This window comes from Vicugna pacos, chromosome 20 (assembly GCF_048564905.1).
Source record: "Vicugna pacos chromosome 20, VicPac4, whole genome shotgun sequence".
In the NCBI taxonomy this organism is placed as follows: domain Eukaryota; kingdom Metazoa; phylum Chordata; class Mammalia; order Artiodactyla; family Camelidae; genus Vicugna; species Vicugna pacos.
This window is the reverse complement of record NC_133006.1, coordinates 32,688,546-32,706,197: the sequence shown is the minus strand read 5'-3', so window position 1 is coordinate 32,706,197 and position 17,652 is coordinate 32,688,546. Positions and strand designations below refer to the sequence as shown.

Here is a 17,652-nt window from a genome sequence, read left to right as displayed (position 1 = left end):
CTTAACCCTAAGGAGTGACTAATGGTGGGAATCATAGGCATCACAGTAAACTGATAGGGAAAATGTTTAGGACAATCAGGCTATTCGTTTATAAGGAATGACTAGCTTTCTGTGTTTTTCTTGCAGCTCATTTTCTGGTTCTATTATCCTCTTAACATAGATCCACCTCTTGTAAAAATTAAGGAAAGTGCCTGGTGGAGGAGGGCAGATAGGCAGGCTGAAGCACACCTAATCTTATACTTGTAAGTAATAAAATGTGGTTCAGTTATGGTGAGTTATTGACTACATCATAGCCCCAAGTCATGTCTTGGAAAACACAGTGAGGGTTGAGGATGTTCAGTGCTAGTTCTCAGTTCCCAAAGAAAACACTAATGTTGCGTTTAATGCAAAAGATACCAGCAAAGTAGTTCAGAATCTCTTATATTTGCCTTCATTCGTTTAGATAGCAAATTTAAGTCCATGGTCTTAATCTTTCACAAATATCCTTTTTTCTCCTAATAAAATTATAGTGAACTAGACTTTTATTGAAAAAGTAGTAACTGAAACTGGATTAATTTTTTTAGAACTTTTTTTAGAACAAAACATTTTTTGTAGAACAAAAGGGTATATAATAAAAAAAGAAACCTCTCAAATTCCTAAGTCTCTCTGCCACTCAGAAACAATCGTTGATTATAGTTACCTCTGTGTTCTTCCAGACCTCATCGTGTGTGTGTGTGTCTTTTTTTATTGGTGCTATTCCCGTAAAAGACAGGGGAACTTGCCTGGTTCTTTTTAATACTTACATTGTATACTCCTGTATAACTGTACTGTATCTGATTTAACCAGCCATCCTATGGATGGACATTTAACTTGTTTCTAGCCTTCACAATTAAGAGCAATTATCCTAACATAATTAATTCAAAATATATAACATGTACCAAATGCCAAGCTGTGTTCTAAGCACTTTACAAAAGTGAGCTCATAATTTTTAAAATGACCCATTGAAGCAGGCATTGGTACCATTATCCCTGCTTTACAGATGAGGAAACTGAGAATAGAGCAATGAAGTGACTTGTCCTAGGTCACAAGGCTGTAAGAGCCAAAGCTGGAATTCAAATCCAGACCGTTCTGGATCAGGAATCTGTCCTAACCTTTGATGGGCTTTAATTCCCTATCACTGCTGCAGCTCAATTGTCTATTCATGAAGTAGATTGGTTGCTAGGCATAAGGAATGAAAGATGTTTTTAGTAGCCAGAATTAGCATGTGAGGAAAAAAACCGAGAAGAGAAAAAAATAGATGACAAAATGCATTGAGAGCTGCTTCCATTCTACTCTACCACGCTCATTCCCAGCAAGCTCTGCAAAGCTTTTTGAAAGGCAGACAGACCAAACCCTTCTAAGTGAAAAATTCCCCTGCAAGTATCAGTCACTTCAACCAGGCACATTGAAGGAGTGGAGGTGACAGACAAAGATCATTAGCTTTTAAATCCTGCAGGAAAATAGTATGGACATATTTAATGCAATTTTATACAAATCTTCATTGGGGTGCACAATTTTAAGTTAAGGGTAAACAATCTGATCTAGGCTTATTTTTAAAAGAAGACTTTGTCTCAGGAAATCTTTTTATCAGAGCAACAATTATAGCTTCTCCCCAGAAGAGAAGCAATTTTGTTGTTCTGAAAAGCTCAAAAGCCAAAAGGCACTCAATTCTTTTTCCCTGATGCAATGCAATTGGTTCTTTGGTGCCAATTTTTGTACTTCTTAAAGATGCCTTTGCATGCTGCCGGTAGTAATACTATTTGAGTCTCAAAAGTTAATGCTTTGTACTTTGTCAGCACTTTGGGTTTTAAACTTGACAAACTCCATCCCCTTGTTCTCAAGTGGTAAATATAAAAAATAACTGCCAGTTTCTTTCAGTACGTACGACGCTAATTAGTTCACTGCTCTAATTTTACTTCTGGCCTTTGGTACAGCTGAGGCTTTGCTGGTATATTAGTAATGACATAAATGTTTGCACATCTTTGAAAGTCTGAGAGTGTGAATCACCTTGAGAGAAATACCTTGATCGGGACACGAGAGCTACATCTGAACCATTTCTTTACTGTTGTTATTGGTGGCTGAAATGCAATTTGAACTTCAGGATGAAAAAATTATAGAGAATGAGTGAAGAGAGAGAGTTCATGCAAAGTATATGCAACTCTTGGCAGTCAAAAGAGAAAAATTCAGAAAAGTAATGGCTTATCGGAGAGATACGAATTAATTTGGTGATCTAATAAAAGAAATTAGATAACATTTTCCAAGATTCAGAAGAATTTACAAATAAATTTATGAAATATTGAAAATCTTTGAAATGCTTCTCTAGTTTCCTATGATAACCCCAGAGGCCAGACCCACCAAAGATTAAGTCTATCGCTTCCCCCTCTTCCAGCTCCCAGTACTGGTGCTCCCCTGTCTCTGTTATCTCCCCTCCCCTCTAGCATGATCTCATTCCTTCTAGAAGGACTGTGAGCTCTCAATAGCCATTTTAATCTTCCGCTTCTGTTACCTACTCTCCCGAGTCAGTCCCCAGTAAGAGTCCTTCTGCCTGGTGGCTTTGGAGCCAATAGAACAAGATCGAGTTGGGTGGGAATGGACAGACGGGGAGTTCGAAATTTGTAGATACTGACAGGTCTATATAGAATAGATAAACAAGATTATACTGTATAGCACAAGGGAAATATATACAAGATCTTGCGGTAGCTCACGGTGAAAAAGAATGTGACAATGAATATATGTATGTTCATGTATAACTGAGAAATTGTGCTCTTCACTGGAAATGGACATGACATTGAACAACACTGACTATAACTCAATAAAATAAAATAAAATAAAATAAAATAAAATAAAATAAAATAAAGAATAATGGCAAAAAATAAAAAAAAAACCCAAATTAAAAAAAAGGCAAAGTAATTATTCTTCGCGGGCAGTGGAGAGGCGGGCGCGCCCGCCCTAGGGCGCATGCTCTCCAGGACAGGCGGTGGGCGGGGCTGCTGTAGAGGGAGCCGTGCCCGGGTGAGGGGGAGGGGCCTGCTGCCCACCGTCCAGATCCCAGTGCGCGCCCCGCCTCTGCGCACCGCCCGCCTCTGCGCACCGCCCGCCATCTTGAACCCAGCCGCTGTGTGGAGCACTTTTACACACAACGTGCGGGACGGAAGTGTCGCCCCGGCACTTTGCACCGGGAACTCTGAAGTGCTGGGTGCGAGGCCTCTGCACGCAGTACCCTGTGAGCAAGCGCAGCTAGATTGAGCACAAAGGAAAAGAGAAGAGAAAAGGTTAGACTTTATTTTATTATCCAGATTTTATTTTTATTTCTGGAGAATTGTTCATGGGCTTTGCGGGTGACACTTCTGCAAGTAAAAGATGAATTTTTACCATCCAAAAAATAGATGCAAACTACTGTTCTGTTTGGAATGAAATCAAATCTGACTAGGCTACATCTGCATCAGAGATACTGAGAACTTTAGACAACCGTGGGGATAGCTGTGTTTGATTTTATATCCTCTATGTGGGGGAAAAAACTGTGAAAGCTTTTGAAATGTGCGGAAAGATTACTGGGTGTTTTCAACGGAAAACTGTGTTCAGCTTAGAGCACACTCTTCTGGATTATCTGGTTCTACAGGGCTCGTGTCTTTTATTGTCTTTGAGCTATTTGAGAACTCTATAATTTGTAGGTGATCCATGCAATGCAAGTATTTTATGTCAATTAAACCTGCAAATAAATTGTCTGGAGAAGAGACAGTTGCTTACTCTCCCCTACCCTGCAGACATAGCCCATTTTTGCATCTGTTTGCAAATTTATTTAATTATCTTCCTATGCCTCTCTACCTTTTTAAATTCTTCTTGAAACCAGCTGTAGCATCTTATTGGTTCCCTTATTAATTAATGAGTTAAACTCTGATATTTATTTCAGATGTACTATGTAAAAGGCATGCTTTTCTTTTATGAAAATTATTTTTAAGGATTTAACAAATTGGCTATGTATTATGATTTAATTAACTTTTTAAATTACTCACGCCATCACTTCATTTTGTAGAGAACCTCTAGGTTCCCTTTCCCAAAAACAGAATATGGAAATACGGATATTTCCCCCTAGCTCTGCTCATCATCCTTATCTTGAAGTAAATTTTTTATAATAATTTCATAAGATTTGTTTTCCTTATAAATGTTTCATTCCTTGACTTCCTTGAGGCCTTAAGTCAGGAAAATTCATCAAAGGAGAGACATTTTGGCTAATTCTGTTAGTGGAATAGGTTTCCTTTTTTCCCCCCATTCCTTGCTTTTGGATACTTATTTTAATAGATACTTTTTATATCAGTGCTATCTTTATTTTTCTCTTTTTATTTTATGATGTCTAAGCCTACAGAGCCAGTGGAATGCAGCTAATATTTATGTAGAAAGTATGTTTGTGACAGGGTCCAAATTCAAGAAATGCCCCCAAGGAGGTCTTTAAGTTATATCGGTCTTACACAATTTATTCAGAATCTCCTGGTGCATAGATTAATGCTGAGAGTATTGGATATTTTAGAAAGTAGAATCCCTAGCTTCTGTGAAATCTTTTAATAAACGAGTGTCACAGTTCTTTCAGCAATAATTACTGAGGTCTTATATATTGTGATAACCACATGCACGTCTGCCCTCACCCCGAAGGTACTAAAAAGGAAATACATATTTTTTTTCATTGAACTTGATTTGAGTAAGAAACTTCCTTTAAAATTGCAGTCAGTATATCTTTGAAATAAGTGGTAACATTTGGGGGTATTTCTATAGTATTTGAGTATCGGGAGTAGACAGAACTCCACCTGTTTGTAGTGACAGAATTTTATTAACAACTTAGAAGTATTCTTATGGAACCTACAGCTAAAGGGTCATAGAAGGGAGAGAGGCAAGGAAGACTAGGAAGGTTAGTTAATAGTGAACCATGGCACTCCTTGCATCCAGAGCAATCTCTTACAAGGGTTGAGAAATGAGTTTATTTTTTCCTCTTACTCTTTCAAAAAGCTAGAAATAGAAATTGTTGTCAACTCTGACCCTTAAGCTTCCCAGGAAACAGTATTCATAGGAACAAATAGACCCAAAGTGCTACTTATGTGTATAGATAAGGCAATTTTGTTTTAGTTTTATATTTACTAATGCCATAGATGACACTTTCTGTATTACTCTTTACTTGACAGCAAAGTGATGCTTTGCATAAAATGTCCTCGGTCCTGCTCAGTCCCTTTCTGATCCTCCCAATAGTTCTGCTGCTCACCTGTGGGAAGTATAGGGTGGTATTTAAGAGTCAAGCCAGATCCTACCATTTATTCAATCGTTTATTCAATCCCCACCCTGGAAAATGACAAAAATGATACCTAAGAGGACTGCTTTGAAGATTGAGAAAATTGATGTGTGCAAAACATGGTACCTGGGAGGCAGTAGGCATTCAATAAACATTTACTAGCAGTGTAAAGGTCAACAATTGACTCAAAAACTGGTATAGACAAAGGCAATAACTGAGGAACAATTCACTCCAGTTAACACGACTCTTCCCTCTTTCTCACAAAACAGGAAGCAGAGGGGAGCTCTCTGCCTTGAGACAAGGTGGGACGTAGAAGGCAGAGGGGGCAAACCACCCCCAAGTACCAACCAACAAAAGGAACTAGGAGTTCCTAGAGCATTTGTTAAAGGATCTCCTGAGGCAGTAGTTCTGCACGGTGGCACATGTATTTCTGATGGCTCTTCAGTATCCTCCAGATGGTCTTTGAACTTCCCTGTGTATAGATAAGGCACAAATCATACTTTAAGAGAGCACCTCACTGCTGTAATAAAATTCAGGTCTCCCAACCCTGATTAATTATGCTCAGAAAATGGAGGCAACTAGCAGATGCATTTGTTAAATAACTGTCAATTGTCCTTTAAAAATCTTGGAGAATAAAAGACATGCCAAAAGACTAGAGAAGGGAAAAAATTATCTTCATATTTACAAATGGTCTATCCTGTGAATTACCAATTTATGTCTTTTGTAGAGATCCCAGCAAAATTCTAGGGAGCATTATTAAATAAGTAGTTTTTAAGTACTTGGAGGTTAAGGAGAAAGGGCAAAAATTTAAAAGGCCAATGATATTTTAGGGAGGAAAAGAATATATAGAGCAGTTCTTACCAAACTTTAATGACCATGTAAATCACCTGGGAATCTTGCTGGCAGATTCTGATTCAGTGGGTCTCATGGGACTTGAAAGTCTACATTTCTAACAGGCTCCCAGAAGACGCCAATTCTGCTTGTCACAGGGCCACACTTTGCATGTAGAGTCCTATTATATGCTCCTGAAAGAAATATAAATTGGAAAAAAGTGTGTAGTATTCATTAGGATATAAAAATGTGCATGTCTTTTAATATAGTAATTCCATTTCTGGGACTCTATACCGTATGAATTCTTTCTCACTTGTTTGAAGGTAAATGAAGCATTGTTTATAAAGGCAAAAATTTGGCCACAAAAAAAATGTCCAACAATAGGGGAGTAGTAAATTGTGGTAAACTGAGGACTATCTTGAAGCTATTAAAGACAATGTGTACTGTCATGGAAGATCCTCAGTTACTTTATCAAATGAGATAATATGGAGCAGTATCCAGTATATATTTTTAAGGGAGAAATATAAATACATATATCAGTACATATACATGTAAATATATAAGAAAGTATCCAGAAGGATCAATATCAATTTCACAGTGGCTTCCCCTGAGTGGGACTAGACTAGGGGAGTGAAAAGGAAACTTCCACTTTTCAGTCTTTTTCCTTCTATATATTATACACTTTAACAAAGAGAACTAACTCATTTACAACTGTGTGACGTTTTTTAATAGAAAAGCAATAAATGGCCAATGGAATGGCCATGGGTTCATTAGGAATATGTTTATGAATGATGTCTTAAAACTTCCATTTTTCTCTGCTGCTACTCCTCCTACTGCACACACCTCTTACACCATATGTGTGGGTTTTCCACCCCAAGCAATTCTAACATTAAGTGCCTTGTGTTAACACAGACCCCACAGGTTACAGGCTCAATTAAATACTTTCCCCTACTTCAAATGTCAGTTGCAAGTCCAGGCCTTCAGTACTTCTGACTTTAAATCAGGGGACCTAAGACCCTCTCCTAAGGTTTAATAATTTTCTAGAACAGCTCATAGAACTCAGGAAAGCAGTTTGCTTACTACTACTGGTTTATTACGAAGGATACAACTCAGGAACAGGCAGATAGAAGAGATGAGTAGGGCAAGATATGGAGAAGGGCTGCGGGGCTCCCACGATCTCTCTGGGTGCATCACCTTTCCAGCCCCTTGATGAGCTCACCAACCCAGAAATTCTCTGGACCACATGAGGTAGGATCTTTTATGGAAGCTTTATTATGTAGGAGTGATTGATTAAATCACTGGATCATAAGGATCAACTCCATCCCCTCTCCTCTCCCTGGAGGTCAGAAGGTGTACTGAAAGTTCCAACCCTAATCACCTGGTTGGTTTCCCTGGCAGCCAGCCCACATCCTCACAGGCTTTCCTTAAGTCACCTTATTAACGTAAACCCAGGTGCGGTTGACCTCAGCTTGTTATAAATCACAAAAGACATTCCATCTCCCTTTATTTCTTGGAGCTTATTTCAGGAATTTCTAATGCTCTAGACGAAGTGGAAAAGCATCAGATGGACAATTTTTAAGACCAATTATGGGGTTCTAAAAATGTATACTTTTATGACATGAATTAACAATTGACTTTGTGATTTTTAATGTTTAAAAACAAGATGTGATATATCAAACAAGTATTCTTATTCATTTGATCAATTCTATCAAGAATGACAGATAGAGTCTTATGATAGGCACAGGAAGTATAAGTTCCAGGGGTTTCTGCCTCATTGAATATGGTGCATAATTCTTTATTAAGGGTACCTCCTTAAATTCCAAATCTGAAAGAGATGATGGACATTGAGTCTAGAACAGCCTGCAGCAGGTAGAATCCTTTGGGCTCAAGCTTAATCTCACCCCAGTGAGGGTGAGTGGAGCGCCTTTGACCTCCTTCACCCTCTGTCCCAATCACAGTCACACCAGGGCACCCAGCATCAAGGACAGCTGCTAATCTTTTGAGATACTGGTAGTGGTGGTGCAGCAATGGCTCTACCTTACTTATACACTCTGACAGTAGTTTTGGGTGACATTTAGGAAACAGAATCCCTCACTCATAGGCAATGAGGACCAGAGCCGTAGATAAATTTTCTGTCAGCAGAGGAATGTACTTTGTACTATGGCTACCGACTTTACTGACTCTAATGTGAGTTTTCCTGCCAAAAGACTTTCATGTTACCCTTACAGAAAACTACTGTGCCATGAATTTATTTTTTAACCATCCTCCCATGAAAAAAATCAAAATTACTATCCCAGTATTTTCATGGCTTAATTTTTGTAGACCATAAAATTGCTACTGTCTGCAATAGTTTTGATTTTGGTGTTGGTGGGCATGCTGTTGTCAAGTTACGGGAAAAAATAAACCTTCAAAGGAAAAAAAAAAACAAATAGACCCATTTTGGAGACTCCTATTGTGTATGGGAGAAGAAGAATTTGTTTCCTTGTGTGTAATGCTGTCGTTATAAAAACTGATGGAAGTGGGTAGAAGCATGCTAGCAGTTGATTAACTGGTCTCTGTGAAGAAAAAAAAAACACCGATTTATAGCATGCCAGTTTCTATGGTGTACATGCTCCCACCATGATTGATTTCAAGCTACGAGTATTGACCCCAGTGAACTTGGAATTGAGAAGAGATAGGCTAATAGGCTCTGAGGAGTTAAGCAAACCTCTTGAACTGGAAATAGGGGAACAAATTTAGTTGGGTATTTGGAGTAAAAAAAATGCCTGTAACATTTGACACCTTTAGTGAATCTCTCATTGTGAAAGATTTTACAGAGGTATTTAAGGCTGGTTTCGGCCTGGCACATTGAAATAAAGCTGTATTTGTTTCTTTTTCCTGTCCTTTTGCCAACTATTTTGATCAGCTGTCTAAATTTGCTTTCTTACTGAAAAGAATTTTAAGAATAAGAATTGCAGTTATTCCAACATTTATCTTGAGGTCCTTCCCAACATTGTGAAGTTTAATCTTTATTTTTATATCAGAGAAGAAACTTTGATAACAATGAACTATGTGGTTGTAAGAAGAAACATAATTATCTATGTGTAGAGTGATTCATATACCAGGGATACCCCTTCTTCCATAAAATATATACATAGTTTGATCCCATTCAATATAATGAAATCTATTATTATTTCAGATTGATATTCTTTTGTGGAAAAGAAGAGAGTGTCAGAAATTCTTGGCTGAATATGCTAGTACACATTCCCAGCCCCTCTCCCTTGCTTCCCTGAAAAGGGACTGGAAAATTAAATGAACACTTACCCAGATTTCCTTGTAGCTAAACTGGAAAATTCCATGTTTAACAGGTCTGTCTAACAGGCTGTAACTTGAAGCCTACTAAGCGCTTATGGGAGAAAAGGAGCAGACACAACTTTCCTCTTTCCTCTCCCTCGCTTCTTTGAGTTGAATGTAGATTTAATATCTATATCAGTGGCAGGCTAAATTATGAGGCAACTGCCATCATAACGATGGCAAACTGGCAAGGGAAAGAGATTAGATGTATCCTGACAATGTGGTCGAATGATTGAGAGGAGTTGGAGTGTATATGTCTAGATGTCTTGTTATAAGAGAAAACACTTCTTTTTATAACTTCATTGAAGTGTAATTTATATGCCATGTAATTCACCTATCATAATTATACAATTCAAAGGGTTTTAGGAAACTAGTAGAGTTGTGTAGCCATAACAATCCACTACCCCACCCCACCCAAGCTCATTTTCAATCATTCCCCATTCCCGGCACTGGCCCTAGGCAAACACTGATCAGCTTTCTGACTATACCTTAACCTTTTCTGGACATTTCATATAAACTGCAATATGTAGTCTTTTGCATCTGGGTTCTTTCATTTACAATAATGCTTTTGAAGTTTATCCATGCTGTAGCATGTACCAGTATTTTTACTCTTTTTAAATGCCAAATAGTATTCTATTTGTTTATCCATCTGCCTGTTGGTTGATAATTGGGTTGTTTTCAGATTGTGGTTTACAAATATTGTGCTGATAAGAATATGTAAGTCTTTTTGTGAACCTGTGTTTTCATTTCTGTTGGCTAGATTCCTAGGAGTACAATATGGGAGTCAGATGCTAAGTTATGTCTAACTTTTAGAGATATTGCCGAGCTGTTTTCTGAAGTGGCTGTGTCATTTTACATTCCTACTTGCAGTGTATGAGAGTTCCAGTCTCTCCATATCCTTACCAATACTTGATATTGTTGTCTTTTTGATCATAAACATTCTTAGTAGTTGTATAAGGTGTATATAAGGTGGTATCTTACTATGACTTTAATTTTCATTCCTCTAATGACTAATGATGTTGAGCACTTTCCCATGTGCTTATTAGCCATCCATATGTCTTCTTTGGGAAAATGTCTACTCAAGTCTTTTGTCCATTTTTAATTGAGTTGTTTGTCATTTTATTTTTCAATTATAAGAGTTCTTTATAGATTCTAGATGCATGTACCTTATCAGATATATGATCTGCAAATATTTTTTTAAATCTGTGGCTTGTCTTTTCACTTTCTTAATCTCATTTTTTGTAGCACATGTTTTTAATTTTAATGAAGTCCAACTCATCAATTTTTAAAAATATTTTATGCTCACGTCTGAATTCTTGCTAACCCAACGGCATGAAAATTTACTCCTATCTGTTTTTTATAGAGGTTTAACCATTTAAATTGTTTTAGGACTCAGATACCTTTGGAGCTAATTTTGAGTGTAGTGTGAAGTAAGATTCTATGTTGGTTATATTATTTATTCCATATATTTCCTTTTTTGCATCTGGATATCCAATGGCCTGTTTATTGAAAAGACTATCCTTTCTCTATTTAATTGTCTTGGCTTCTTTGTTGAAAATCAGTTTACCATACATGTAAGGATTTATTTCTGGACTCTCAGTTCTATTCTTTTGATCTATAACAGGGATGGCAAAGTACAGTCTGTGGGCCAAATCCAGCCCACTACCTTTTTTGTTGTTGTTAAGAAAGCTTTATTGAACACAGCCATCTAATGTGTTTACATCTTGTTTGAGCTACTTTTGCACTATGATGGCAGAGTGCCATTGTTTGCAACAGAAACCAAAAAGTCTCAAATATTTACTATATGACACTTTATAAAAATTATTTGCTAACCCTTGATCTATATGCTTATCCATATGTTAATACCATGTTCTTGACCATTGTATCTTTACAGTAAGTCATGAAATCAGGTAGTGCAAATCCTCCAACTTTGTTTTTCTTAATCAAAATTGTTTTGGCTATACTAGGCACATTGAATCTCCATATAAATTTTAGGATCAGCTCATCAGTTTCTGAAAAGTAGCATGCTCGGATTTTGGTAAGCATTGTGTTAAATCCATAGATCAAAGGATAAATGAGAAACAAATAATAGTTACTATGCACTGAAGATTTTGGAACTGAGAAAATAGGGGCCAGGGATAAGAAAGAGACTTTCCACTGTATGCTTTTTTATTATTTAGACATTTATATGCTTATTAAAAATTAAATTAAAATGTTTTAATTGAGGCCAAATGTTATAAATTGGAAATGAGTGGCAATGACATTAAGCACTGAATACTGCCAGAAGCCTTCCTTTTATTGTGTGATGAAAATTTCATTGAATGTAACCATTAATTTTTTCAGAAGCCTAACTTTTTGATTAAAAAAGAAAAAAAATCAAAAACGAACAATGATTGTGAATTAAACAGTCTAAGATCTCTGAGGGCGGACAAATGGACCCCAGACATCAAGCAAGTAGTGAGATAACCATTTCTTATCAACCCTCAGTCCCTCTCTTCTTTAAGGGCCTCCATAATTATTATGCTGAGATGTAGCTAAGTATTGTATAATGTGATTTCAGGGGTGCAGAAGTTCTGTTATTACAATTTTAGGAAGTGTAGAACTCTAAAGTTTGTTCTATATAGCCCAAGACACATGTGTCTGCTGAGCATTTGAAATGTGGCTAGTACAAATTGAGCTGTGCTGTACATGTAAAATACATACTACATTTCAAAGATTTAGTGCAAATAATAATCTCAATTTTTTTCACAAAAAATTAATTTGATTATATGTTAAAATAATATTTAGGATATATTGGATTAAATAAGTTTTCTAAAACTAAGTTTACCTTTTTTATTATTTAAAGTGTGATTACTAAAAAAATTAAAATTGCATATGTCTCTCAACTTAAATTTCTATTGGATAGTGCTGCTCTAAAGGCACACTTCTCCTGCTCCTCCAGTTTGTAGGACTGCTGACGACACAACTTGACGTACCTATGCCAGCTTTATTCCTTTTAAAGAGAAAGTTAAATTTCAAAATATCAAGAGCTAAAAAACTCCCAGAATGAGAAAATTACATATCTATCACTACAAGTGAACAGATCCATTAAAGTGTCATGTAATTACATTGTTTCACAAGTTTGAAATCATCTCCAGAAATTTCTTTAAAGTATAAGTAGTTTCTCCAAATAGTTCATTCTAGTTTTTTTTTAATTACCAATTCACTTTATGCCTCTCTAAAATATCTTAAGTTACATAAAATGAGAATGATGGACTTCCATCATCTTTAGTGTACTTCTTTTATTAAATATACTTCTGAATATTTTATTGGTTTTGATTCTATTATAAACAGAATTGTTTCCTAAATTTTGTTTTCTGATTTTCCATTGCTAGAAATAAAATAGATTTTTTTTGCATGTTAATACTATATCCTTCAAGCTTGCTGAACTCATTTATTAGCTCTAATCATTTTTATGTGTATATCTTAGGATTTTTTTATTTGCCTTACTGCTCTGATGATAACCTCCACTATAATGTTGAAGAGAAATGACGAGAGCAGACATCTTCATCTCTTTCTGATTTTAGAAAGAAAGCTTTCAGTCTTTCACCATTATGATGCTAGCTGTGGTTTCTTCTAGATGCCCTTTACCAAGTTGAGAAAGTTTCCTTCTATTCTGAGTTTGTTGTGTGTTTTTTCATAAGGGGAGTTGGATTTAGTCAAATGCTTTTTATATATCTTTGGAGAGAGTTATATGCTTTTTACCCTTTGTTCCATTTATTTGGTGTATTACTTTGATTTTCTTACATTGAACCAACTTTGCTTTCCTGGGATAAATCACCCAAGGTTATATGTGTGTTGGATACCATTTTTTTTTTTTTTTTTTTTTTTTGCTGAGGATTTTTGTATCTATATTCACAAGGGATATTGTTCTGTAGTTTTCTTGTTTGGGGGATGTCTTTGTTTGCTGTTTGTGTTAGGGTAATACCAACTTCATAGGGTGAGTTGAGAAGTGTTCTCTCCCCACCCTGTTTTCTGAAAGAGTTCGTGAAGAATTTGTACAATTTGTATTTTGTTGATCTGTGCTTAAAATATTTGATAAAAGTAATCATTGAAGTCGCCAGATATTGAACTTAATTTTCAGAGTTCTGAAAATTTTTATTCTGAAAAGTTTTCCAGTGTTCACATTGCTTTTATGGAGGAGAGGACTTTGGGAGGTCCTACTCCACCATTGCCACTGATACTCATTTAATTTTTTATTGTACTATGGAGTCAGTTAACCAATGACAAGTGTTTCAATTAGAAACCCACATTTCACATATTAGCTCTAGATTTACTCAAGTTCCTAAAAATATCATCCAGACCTCCTCAGTACTAGGATGACAAGTGGACATCCCCTAGATAATGGAGGATTTCTCAAATGGAAATTTCTTCCTAGATTTAATTTCTTTACTCTTAAAGTGTGATGGCTCTTTGCTAAATTTATTACTTTTGTTACTTTTCATTTGAAAGCAAATTTAAAAACACTTTTAAAACTATAAAACACTAAAAATATGAGATGATATTAATATCACCATTTATTATGTGATAGTCATGTCACCACATTATAGTTACATAGCCTTTGTTGTTTTAAGAAAAAATAGAAGAACTTCAGAAGAACTTTCATAATCTGATTATCAATTTAGGGTTACCAGTCAGTGATCCAATCCATGTTTATTGACAATAAGATAAAGCACAGATGTACATTAGAATTTAAATATTCCTGAGTGACAGCATCCATATACATTCACTTAATTTAGGTATCTATATTTCTTCCATTTGTTTGACCTCAGCACTCTGAGTTTTAGTCTTCAACACTTTGGCTTCCATTGCTGTGAGTCTTCTTCCTGAATAAGACATGAATGGACCAAGTCTCTGAGCTTACTCTCAGTGGGAAAAAAGTGTCGCAATTCTGGAGAGGAGTTCTGATTCTGAGCTAAGATATCACTGCCTTTTACCTCTCAATTTACCATTCTTTTTTCCTCTTTTCCAAGTTCTTTTTACCACGGTCATCATGTTTGGACAATTCACTAGCCCTGACTTCCTATAGGTTGAATTCTACCACCTGCTCATCTCACCTTTGACGGTGAATAATTAAAAGTGACCTATTAATTAACAGATCACAGGACTTTTTTTCCATTCCGTCCTCCTCCTCCTTGATTTTCACTAGAAGCATTTTCTTGTGAAGCAGTGTGCTCTTTTATCCTTCATTGGGTTGGTTCAGTCTTAGGAATGCTTGTGGAACTTTCTCATTCTGAGAGTTGCTCTAAGATACTGTGGACCACTTCTCTCTCCCTTGAAATTACCTCTTTCTTTGGTTTCTATAATGCTGCTCTCTCCTGGTTCTTTTTTGTTGTACCTTTGTGTATACTTTTTCTCTTTGACCTTCCAAACCTGAATGAAGGACTTCCCGAGGTTCAGTCCTCAATTATTTACCTTTTCTCCCTTTATGCTTGAAGAGATCACTGATCCTGGAAATCCACACTTCAGAGATCTTATATGGTGTTATGTTAATTATCAGTTCTTAAGCAATAGCTAAGGAACCTCTATTTCTGTCCTAGAACCCTCTCCTAAGCTCAGATGCACACGAACTGCCTGTGAGACATGTCCGCTTGTCTGACCGCAGCTTCACTTATCACAAATTCAGCAGATCTAAAAGTCAGCTCATCATCTCAACTTCTCCTCCACTAATCCCACCTCACCCCAAAGACTTCCCTTTAGCATTTCTATTTCTGTTGTTAGTGTCACAGTTTTCTCAATTCTTCAGATTTCAGAACTGGAAAGAAATTGTTGTTGTTATTTTTAATGTCTCTTGCCATTTGCCCTCTGTACATAGTCATTTAGCTTTATTGATTCTTTCAGAGTTTATTTCTTTGTTCACCTTTTTTGGTGGATGATTGGCACTAGCTGTTAAAAATTTTAGTGTGCATATTCTTGAACTCAAGAACTATATTTAAAAGATTTTATCATGCAGCTTTACTTGAACACCTGGGAAAAGACTTACACATATAGGCATGTTTATTTCAACATTGTTGAAATAGAAAAAATTTGGAAACAAACTAAATGTCTACCACTCAGTGACTGGTCCTACGTGTACCAATATGATAAGATATCTTTTCTGTACATGAAAAAAGCAGGTGGCAAGATTAAATTTATACTATTATTTTATAAAACAAAAAAGGATACACATATACTTATATATGCATAGTTATTTTTTGTAACTTATTTTCCCCATTAAAAAAATTAGAGTATAATTTACATACCACAAAATTCACCCTTCTTAGTGTATAGTACTGAGTGTTTTGACAAATGCATACAATTGTGCAGTCACTTCACAATCAAAGTATAGGACAGTTCTGACACTCAAAGAAACCCTCCCTCTGCCACTTTGTAGTCTACCCCAACCCTCACCCTCAATCCCTGACATTCATTGATGTGTTTTTGCCCCATATAGTTTGACCTTTACAGAATGTTATAAAAATGGAATTATATAGTATACAGTCTTTTGAATCTGACTTCAAGCTAGTGTAGCATATTTAGATTTATCCCTTTTTGTTAAGTTTGTCAGTCATTTTTTCCTTTCATTGATCTGTAGTATCTCATTTCAGAGATAGATTACAGTTTGTGTATTCATTCTACAGTTAGAGAACATTTGGGTTGTTTCCAGATTTGGTCAATGATGAGTAAAGCTTGTATAAACATTCACACATAGGTTTTTGTGAGAACATAAGTGTTTGTTTCACTTGGGTGAACAGTACTGATGGGTCGGACATACTAAGTGTGTGTGTTTAAGTGTGTAAGAAGTTACCACACTTTTTTCTAAAGTGGCTGTGCCGTTTTGCTTTCCCGTGGCCAGTTGATGGGGGTTCTAGTTGCTCTACATCTTTGCCAGGACTTAGTATTGTCAGTTTTTTATTTTTATTATTTTAGCCCTTTAAAAGAGTAATATTTCACTGTGGTTTTGATTTACATTTTCTTACTGGCTGATATTGAAAATCTTGACCTGTGTTTGTTTATGTGTAGGAACTTTTGAGAAATACACACACACACTCACATCCACACTTGATGATTGTGTACAGTGCCACGTGGGAAGGATTTGTAGTAGCTGGAGGTGGGAAAGGACTTTCACATTTCACATTTTACCCATTGTGTACTATTTAAATTTTGTCAAGAGTATATTTGTTTGGGCTCATGCAGGCACCTCTTGCCTAGAGCAGCGTACCTATTAAACTTGCCTAAAGTCTTTTTGAAAATGTATATTTGTTTGAACTTTTTAACAAATTAATTTAAAGTTTTTTCTCTCCTTTATATAAAACCATCTCTTTGCTTTATTAATCCTCTAATAGGGCTCCACATGTAAAATACACAGATAATAGATTATCCAAAAAACTACAGTGTAATCCCAGGACATAAAGGGAAGTTATGCCCATATCTGTTTAAAAAAAAATCTCTCTCTGCCATCTCTTCTTTTTAATTCCCCTAGTTCAGACCTCACCATAGCATAAAAATTGATGTTCATTTTGTACAATTTTAAAAAAGATTATTTTGATGACTTTAATAAGAAAATAAGAAATCAGTGTCATATGCTCAAAACATACCTGTCAAGTGAAGAAATAAAGTTTAGAAGGGAAGTGATGTGGAATTTTTATTTCAAAGTTGAGTCTTCACCACAGTGAGTTACCACTACACACCTCCTAGAATATCTAAGATTGAAAAGACTTAACATACCAAGTGCTGGTGAGGATATGGAACAACTGGAACTCTCATTTGCATGTACATGGGAACGTAAAAGTTAACAGCCAATTTGGAAAATATCTTGGTAGTTTCATAATACCTATCCCGTATAACCCAGGCACTCTACTCCTAGGTATTTACTTGAGATAAAGGGAAACACATGTTCATGCAAAGGCTTATATTGTAGATGTTCATAGCAGCTTTATTCTTAATGACCTCAAACTGGAAACAAGCCATTAGTCTAAGCCAACATGTGAATGGATAAACAAATTGAAGAATATCAATAAAATGGGACACTACTGAACAATAAACAGAGATGAACATGAGTGAATCTCCAAATAATTATGCTGAGTGAAAAAAGACCGACCAGGAATACATGTATTCCACAATGTGTGGTTCCACTTACATAAAATTCTAAACATTGCAGATGAGTCAACAATGAC

The 17,652-nt window shown here is 36.0% G+C and overlaps 1 protein-coding gene across 1 annotated transcript in view; it reads left to right on the top strand.

The window, feature by feature from the left end:
• Positions 1-3,149: 3,149 nt before the first annotated feature.
• CAP2 (cyclase associated actin cytoskeleton regulatory protein 2) overlaps positions 3,150-17,652 on the top strand; it is a 141,609-nt gene continuing 127,106 nt past the window's right edge. The window contains exon 1 of the mRNA XM_072945623.1: positions 3,150-3,290. The gene's annotated coding sequence lies outside the window, so the exon portion shown is untranslated. The remainder of the gene's footprint in view (positions 3,291-17,652) is intronic.